Here is a 6,462-nt window from a genome sequence, read left to right on the forward strand (position 1 = left end):
CTATTTCAACTAATGTACCCTTCTTAAACTTGAAGGTTGAATACAAACAGAAGCAGAGTGGCGCAGCGGAAGCGTGCTGGGCCCATAACCCAGAGGTCGATGGATCGAAACCATCCTCTGCTAGGCATGAATTCATTTTTGCACCTTGCTTTATCGCATGGGCAAAACGGTTTCCATTGCCCTGTAAGAGAAAGTGTAATAAGGGCCCTGCTGTAACGTACATATTAGGGTAGCTAAGACTACTCCTGGGCCGTTCTTGTAGTTGAAGAGATGGGTGAACTGTGACACCGCACTTAAAAAAAAAAAAACAAAAAAAAAAACAGCAAACAGAGAAGCTTCCCCATATTGGAGCATTGGATTTGGTCAAGTCTTAAGCCAATGTGTTGTAGGGCACAAGTAAGCTTTGGGTTAGCAGGAATGGTTGCATGGCCACCTAGCTTTTCATCCTTCCCACCCTTGCCCTGGAATCTTCCAGACTTCAAATTGCTGTCCTTTGCTGTGTGTGTTGCACCAGCATCATCCAGGGGGGCACATGATCTTTCTGAAGTCTTGAATTGAAGTCTGTAAGCAGTATCACCATGTGTCCCACTGCTTACATCTAGCAAAGTAGGCAAATAAGCAAGCTCATTTTTCTCTTGGGTATATTGCAATGGTACATGCTAGGCGAGTTTCAGCATGTAGCGTTGGTGGTATAGTGGTGAGCATAGCTGCCTTCCAAGCAGTTGACCCGGGTTCGATTCCCGGCCAACGCATGTGAGCTTGCTTTTGGCACCCTACAATTCCATGGAAGACAAGACCAAGACAAGATCTCTGAACAGTTAGGACATCCTGCACCTGCTCAGTCTCTGGAGAGGTTCCATTCCGGTGCAGCAGACTCTACGCCAGCTTAAAGTTCTTTCTAAATGGTCAACACTTAATGCAGACACTCTATAATGTTCTAAACAAATAGCTAGCAAGGCACTAAAGCGAGCCTGTCCTTGGGTGGGCTTGAACTGCCTTTCTTTGGCTTGACAGCCGTCGCCAGGCTTTGGGTTCGATCCCCGGCTAATACTTTACTGCTGCTTCTGGGGTACAGAAAACTTCATTTGGTCACAGACACTGCCAGGGATGTCTGTTGTATCACTAAGACATGAACTTGATGCTGCTCACCCTTTTCATGAACGTGAATGAGATTCCAACGTGTCTCAAATGAATCTACATGGCTATCTGGGGTTCTCTTCGGACAACTGTTGAACACAAAAGGAAAGGCCGTCCCTGGGTGGGCTTGAACCACCAACTTTTCGGTTAACAGCCGAATGCGCTAACCGATTGCGCCACAGAGACTGTGCCTGCAGTTGTTGCTAAATGATTTTATGGGGATGTATGTGTGTCTTGTGGAGTGAGGAAGTAAGTCTGCTCCAAGAAGTTTAACGCCACTTTTTCCCACAATGAAGCATTCACTGTATGGCAGCAGAGTGGCGCAGCGGAAGCGTGCTGGGCCCATAACCCAGAGGTCGATGGATCGAAACCATCCTCTGCTAGGTGTACGTTGGTTTTTATACCTTGCTTACCATATGGGCCAATTGTCGGCCATAGCCCCTTAAGAGAAAGTGTCATTAGGGCCTTGCTGTAACATAGATAGTAGTGTAACTATTTCAACTAATGTACCCTTCTTAAACTTGAAGGTTGAATACAAACAGAAGCAGAGTGGCGCAGCGGAAGCGTGCTGGGCCCATAACCCAGAGGTCGATGGATCGAAACCATCCTCTGCTAGGCATGAATTAATTTTTGCACCTTGCTTTATCGCATGGGCAAAACGGTTTCCATTGCCCTGTAAGAGAAAGTGTAATAAGGGCCCTGCTGTAACGTACATATTAGGGTAGCTAAGACTACTCCTGGGCCGTTCTTGTAGTTGAAGAGATGGGTGAACTGTGACACCGCACTTAAAAAAAAAAAAAAACAGCAAACAGAGAAGCTTCCCCATATTGGAGCATTGGATTTGGTCAAGTCTTAAGCCAATGTGTTGTAGGGCACAAGTAAGCTTTGGGTTAGCAGGAATGGTTGCATGGCCACCTAGCTTTTCATCCTTCCCACCCTTGCCCTGGAATCTTCCAGACTTCAAATTGCTGTCCTTTGCTGTGTGTGTTGCACCAGCATCATCCACGGGGGCACATGATCTTTCTGAAATCTTGAATTGAAGTCTGAAAGCAGTATCACCATGTGTCCCACTGCTTACATCTAGCAAAGTAGGCAAATAAGCAAGCTCATTTTTCTCTTGGGTATATTGCAATGGTACATGCTAGGTGAGTTTCAGCATGTAGCGTTGGTGGTATAGTGGTGAGCATAGCTGCCTTCCAAGCAGTTGACCCGGGTTCGATTCCCGGCCAACGCATGTGAGCTTGCTTTTGGCACCCTACAATTCCATGGAAGACAAGACCAAGACAAGATCTCTGAACAGTTAGGACATCCTGCACCTGCTCAGTCTCTGGAGAGGTTCCATTCCGGTGCAGCAGACTCTACGCCAGCTTAAAGTTCTTTCTAAATGGTCAACACTTAATGCAGACACTCTATAATGTTCTAAACAAATAGCTAGCAAGGCACTAAAGCGAGCCTGTCCTTGGGTGGGCTTGAACTGCCTTTCTTTGGCTTGACAGCCGTCGCCAGGCTTTGGGTTCGATCCCCGGCTAATACTTTACTGCTGCTTCTGGGGTACAGAAAACTTCATTTGGTCACAGACACTGCCAGGGATGTCTGTTGTATCACTAAGACATGAACTTGATGCTGCTCACCCTTTTCATGAACGTGAATGAGATTCCAACGTGTCTCAAATGAATCTACATGGCTATCTGGGGTTCTCTTCGGACAACTGTTGAACACAAAAGGAAAGGCCGTCCCTGGGTGGGCTTGAACCACCAACCTTTCGGTTAACAGCCGAACGCGCTAACCGATTGCGCCACAGAGACTGTGCCTGCAGTTGTTGCTAAATGATTTTATGGGGATGTATGTGTGTCTTGTGGAGTGAGGAAGTAAGTCTGCTCCAAGAAGTTTAACGCCACTTTTTCCCACAATGAAGCATTCACTGTATGGCAGCAGAGTGGCGCAGCGGAAGCATGCTGGGCCCATAACCCAGAGGTCGATGGATCGAAACCATCCTCTGCTAGATGTTCGTTGGTTTTTATACCTTGCTTACCATATGGGCCAATTGTCGGCCATAGCCCCTTAAGAGAAAGTGTCATTAGGGCCTTGCTGTAACATATATAGTAGTGTAACTATTTCAACTAATGTACCCTTCTTAAACTTGAAGGTTGAATACAAACAGAAGCAGAGTGGCGCAGCGGAAGCGTGCTGGGCCCATAACCCAGAGGTCGATGGATCGAAACCATCCTCTGCTAGGCATGAATTAATTTTTGCACCTTGCTTTATCGCATGGGCAAAACGGTTTCCATTGCCCTGTAAGAGAAAGTGTAATAAGGGCCCTGCTGTAACGTACATATTAGGGTAGCTAAGACTACTCCTGGGCCGTTCTTGTAGTTGAAGAGATGGGTGAACTGTGACACCGCACTTAAAAAAAAAAAAAACAGCAAACAGAGAAGCTTCCCCATATTGGAGCATTGGATTTGGTCAAGTCTTAAGCCAATGTGTTGTAGGGCACAAGTAAGCTTTGGGTTAGCAGGAATGGTTGCATGGCCACCTAGCTTTTCATCCTTCCCACCCTTGCCCTGGAATCTTCCAGACTTCAAATTGCTGTCCTTTGCTGTGTGTGTTGCACCAGCATCATCCAGGGGGGCACATGATCTTTCTGAAGTCTTGAATTGAAGTCTGTAAGCAGTATCACCATGTGTCCCACTGCTTACATCTAGCAAAGTAGGCAAATAAGCAAGCTCATTTTTCTCTTGGGTATATTGCAATGGTACATGCTAGGCGAGTTTCAGCATGTAGCGTTGGTGGTATAGTGGTGAGCATAGCTGCCTTCCAAGCAGTTGACCCGGGTTCGATTCCCGGCCAACGCATGTGAGCTTGCTTTTGGCACCCTACAATTCCATGGAAGACAAGACCAAGACAAGATCTCTGAACAGTTAGGACATCCTGCACCTGCTCAGTCTCTGGAGAGGTTCCATTCCGGTGCAGCAGACTCTACGCCAGCTTAAAGTTCTTTCTAAATGGTCAACACTTAATGCAGACACTCTATAATGTTCTAAACAAATAGCTAGCAAGGCACTAAAGCGAGCCTGTACTTGGGTGGGCTTGAACTGCCTTTCTTTGGCTTGACAGCCGTCGCCAGGCTTTGGGTTCGATCCCCGGCTAATACTTTACTGCTGCTTCTGGGGTACAGAAAACTTCATTTGGTCACAGACACTGCCAGGGATGTCTGTTGTATCACTAAGACATGAACTTGATGCTGCTCACCCTTTTCATGAACGTGAATGAGATTCCAACGTGTCTCAAATGAATCTACATGGCTATCTGGGGTTCTCTTCGGACAACTGTTGAACACAAAAGGAAAGGCCGTCCCTGGGTGGGCTTGACCCACCAACCTTTCGGTTAACAGCCGAACGCGCTAACCGATTGCGCCACAGAGACTGTGCCTGCAGTTGTTGCTAAATGATTTTATGGGGATGTATGTGTGTCTTGTGGAGTGAGGAAGTAAGTCTGCTCCAAGAAGTTTAACGCCACTTTTTCCCACAATGAAGCATTCACTGTATGGCAGCAGAGTGGTGCAGCGGAAGCGTGCTGGGCCCATAACCCAGAGGTCGATGGATCGAAACCATCCTCTGCTAGGTGTACGTTGGTTTTTATACCTTGCTTACCATATCGGCCAATTGTCGGCCATAGCCCCTTAAGAGAAAGTGTCATTAGGGCCTTGCTGTAACATAGATAGTAGTGTAACTATTTCAACTAATGTACCCTTCTTAAACTTGAAGGTTGAATACAAACAGAAGCAGAGTGGCGCAGTGGAAGCGTGCTGGGCCCATAACCCAGAGGTCGATGGATCGAAACCATCCTCTGCTAGGCATGAATTCATTTTTGCACCTTGCTTTATCGCATGGGCAAAACGGTTTCCATTGCCCTGTAAGAGAAAGTGTAATAAGGGCCCTGCTGTAACGTACATATTAGGGTAGCTAAGACTACTCCTGGGCCGTTCTTGTAGTTGAAGAGATGGGTGAACTGTGACACCGCACTTAAAAAAAAAAAAAAAAAAAAAAAAAAACAGCAAACAGAGAAGCTTCCCCATATTGGAGCATTGGATTTGGTCAAGTCTTAAGCCAATGTGTTGTAGGGCACAAGTAAGCTTTGGGTTAGCAGGAATGGTTGCATGGCCACCTAGCTTTTCATCCTTCCCACCCTTGCCCTGGAATCTTCCAGACTTCAAATTGCTGTCCTTTGCTGTGTGTGTTGCACCAGCATCATCCAGGGGGGCACATGATCTTTCTGAAGTCTTGAATTGAAGTCTGTAAGCAGTATCACCATGTGTCCCACTGCTTACATCTAGCAAAGTAGGCAAATAAGCAAGCTCATTTTTCTCTTGGGTATATTGCAATGGTACATGCTAGGCGAGTTTCAGCATGTAGCGTTGGTGGTATAGTGGTGAGCATAGCTGCCTTCCAAGCAGTTGACCCGGGTTCGATTCCCGGCCAACGCATGTGAGCTTGCTTTTGGCACCCTACAATTCCATGGAAGACAAGACCAAGACAAGATCTCTGAACAGTTAGGACATCCTGCACCTGCTCAGTCTCTGGAGAGGTTCCATTCCGGTGCAGCAGACTCTACGCCAGCTTAAAGTTCTTTCTAAATGGTCAACACTTAATGCAGACACTCTATAATGTTCTAAACAAATAGCTAGCAAGGCACTAAAGCGAGCCTGTCCTTGGGTGGGCTTGAACTGCCTTTCTTTGGCTTGACAGCCGTCGCCAGGCTTTGGGTTCGATCCCCGGCTAATACTTTACTGCTGCTTCTGGGGTACAGAAAACTTCATTTGGTCACAGACACTGCCAGGGATGTCTGTTGTATCACTAAGACATGAACTTGATGCTGCTCACCCTTTTCATGAACGTGAATGAGATTCCAACGTGTCTCAAATGAATCTACATGGCTATCTGGGGTTCTCTTCGGACAACTGTTGAACACAAAAGGAAAGGCCGTCCCTGGGTGGGCTTGAACCACCAACCTTTCGGTTAACAGCCGAACGCGCTAACCGATTGCGCCACAGAGACTGTGCCTGCAGTTGTTGCTAAATGATTTTATGGGGATGTATGTGTGTCTTGTGGAGTGAGGAAGTAAGTCTGCTCCAAGAAGTTTAACGCCACTTTTTCCCACAATGAAGCATTCACTGTATGGCAGCAGAGTGGCGCAGCGGAAGCGTGCTGGGCCCATAACCCAGAGGTCGATGGATCGAAACCATCCTCTGCTAGATGTACGTTGGTTTTTATACCTTGCTTACCATATGGGCCAATTGTCGGCCATAGCCCCTTAAGAGAAAGTGTC

At 46.9% G+C, this 6,462-nt stretch overlaps 8 non-coding genes across 8 annotated transcripts; 5 read left to right on the forward strand and 3 right to left on the reverse strand.

Annotated features, from left to right (window-relative positions):
* Positions 1 to 680: 680 nt before the first annotated feature.
* TRNAG-UCC (transfer RNA glycine (anticodon UCC)) lies at positions 681 to 752 on the forward strand. The gene has a single exon. It is a non-coding gene; the product is annotated as a tRNA-Gly (tRNA).
* A 497-nt stretch (positions 753 to 1,249) lies between these two features.
* On the reverse strand, positions 1,250 to 1,323 carry TRNAN-GUU (transfer RNA asparagine (anticodon GUU)). Its single transcript has one exon. It is a non-coding gene; the product is annotated as a tRNA-Asn (tRNA).
* Positions 1,324 to 2,299: 976 nt separating this feature from the next.
* On the forward strand, positions 2,300 to 2,371 carry TRNAG-UCC (transfer RNA glycine (anticodon UCC)). Its single transcript has one exon. It is a non-coding gene; the product is annotated as a tRNA-Gly (tRNA).
* Positions 2,372 to 2,868: 497 nt separating this feature from the next.
* On the reverse strand, positions 2,869 to 2,942 carry TRNAN-GUU (transfer RNA asparagine (anticodon GUU)). Its single transcript has one exon. It is a non-coding gene; the product is annotated as a tRNA-Asn (tRNA).
* Positions 2,943 to 3,917: 975 nt separating this feature from the next.
* On the forward strand, positions 3,918 to 3,989 carry TRNAG-UCC (transfer RNA glycine (anticodon UCC)). The gene has a single exon. It is a non-coding gene; the product is annotated as a tRNA-Gly (tRNA).
* A 928-nt stretch (positions 3,990 to 4,917) lies between these two features.
* Positions 4,918 to 4,989, forward strand: TRNAM-CAU (transfer RNA methionine (anticodon CAU)). Its single transcript has one exon. It is a non-coding gene; the product is annotated as a tRNA-Met (tRNA).
* A 559-nt stretch (positions 4,990 to 5,548) lies between these two features.
* Positions 5,549 to 5,620, forward strand: TRNAG-UCC (transfer RNA glycine (anticodon UCC)). Its single transcript has one exon. It is a non-coding gene; the product is annotated as a tRNA-Gly (tRNA).
* Positions 5,621 to 6,117: 497 nt separating this feature from the next.
* Positions 6,118 to 6,191, reverse strand: TRNAN-GUU (transfer RNA asparagine (anticodon GUU)). The gene has a single exon. It is a non-coding gene; the product is annotated as a tRNA-Asn (tRNA).
* Between the last annotated feature and the right edge of the window lie 271 nt (positions 6,192 to 6,462).

Source organism: Hyperolius riggenbachi, chromosome 4 (genome assembly GCF_040937935.1).
Source record: "Hyperolius riggenbachi isolate aHypRig1 chromosome 4, aHypRig1.pri, whole genome shotgun sequence".
Classification (NCBI taxonomy): Eukaryota; Metazoa; Chordata; class Amphibia; order Anura; family Hyperoliidae; genus Hyperolius; species Hyperolius riggenbachi.